The sequence below is a fragment of the Apus apus genome, chromosome 4 (genome assembly GCF_020740795.1).
Source record: "Apus apus isolate bApuApu2 chromosome 4, bApuApu2.pri.cur, whole genome shotgun sequence".
Taxonomy (NCBI): Eukaryota; Metazoa; Chordata; class Aves; order Apodiformes; family Apodidae; genus Apus; species Apus apus.
The window spans coordinates 72,620,554-72,621,981 of NC_067285.1; positions in this window are offsets into that span (position 1 = coordinate 72,620,554).

Consider the following 1,428-nt stretch of genomic DNA (forward strand, 5'->3'; position numbering starts at 1 on the left):
TCATTTCCCTGTATCTGTTCCCCTTCTTCTTAAAGATTACGAGAGCTTCTGTATTCCTGGAATATATCCTATGCCAGAAAATTGTTGATAAAGAATTGGCAAAACCAAAATAAGGTGTTTTCAGGCTCCTTTATCTTACAGATATGCTGTAATATGTTGGTTCTTTCCCAGTCAGTCTTAGTTCTTATTCCTATGTCAGTGTTCACAGTTGTGTGAACACTGACTGTGATCTGTTTAAGGAACACTGAAGGAACTAGAGTGCAGTGCACTTTAGTTTACAGTGTCGTTACTGAATAGTGGCAGCCTATCTCTTATTTCCAGACAGCTAAAGACAAAAATACTGGTCTTGTAACTCACTATTTTGCTAAAATAATTACAAAGAAGTACAGAATTTATATAGCGTGGTTGCAGCATCAGTCCATTTTGCTCAGGAAGGACCATCTGTGTAGTTTTCTGCTACCCATAGGTCACCTTCCACATTTGGTTAGTGTCTTCAAGTACAGTCTAAACTATTCAACTAGGTGTGTTCTTCACTAGTTTCTGTTAAGTGAATTACTAATGCCTCAGTCTGGAAAAATTGTTGGAAGATGTTCAACCAGAACACTCACAGAGAACCATCTCTGCATGGGCTTTGTCAGTGAACTGGCATGTTCACACTACTGCTTCCAGGGCAGAACTAGATTTTGAAGTACATGTAAGAGCCATGTTGCACAACAGGTCTCAGGCCCCAGAGATCCCTAAAGCACCTTCAAGGAAAAACAGAAGCAAGCAGAAACAAAGGTCAGAGAACTGAGAGATGCAAGAATGCATGACATGATTAAAAACTGAGCTAAGCATCAGGAAACCGAAGATGGCTTTTATAGCAGAGCAAAGCTCTGCCAAAGGAAAAAGAAACAAGGGAACAGGTGAAGCAGTGTGCAGATGCTACGAGCTTAGGTGTGTCACAGAGCAGAAACAGAGTATCCTGGTTTTCCTAGTCATCTTCCACAGCGGGGCAAGCCACGGCAGTCATTGAACAAACAATGCAGAGGGGCTGTCATGCAAATTGCTGGTCAGCCTGCACCAGCTATGCTTGGTTATCTGCATCCCCAGCTGTATGAGGATAAACAAGCAGGATTGTTCAAGCCAAATTACCGTGGGACCTAATTTATCCCTAGCCTTGGCTAGCTGTTTCCCACCCTACACTACAGTGAAGTGTCATAAGCCTGATTTGCTACTGCATTAGCTAAAAGTTTTGTTTTATTTGGTGCTGTGAATATCCTGAGTGAAGGAGTCTGGGTTTCTTCAGATTTTTAGCCCATAAATTTTAGGGACAGGACAAACTGGCTAGTAGTGCTGTAGTGATAGTGTTATGACAGGTTAGCAAGTAGTAGAAAAAATTGTCCTGGCAGTGCCTGTTTTTTCTTGCCTCAGTTCAGATTCTGGTTT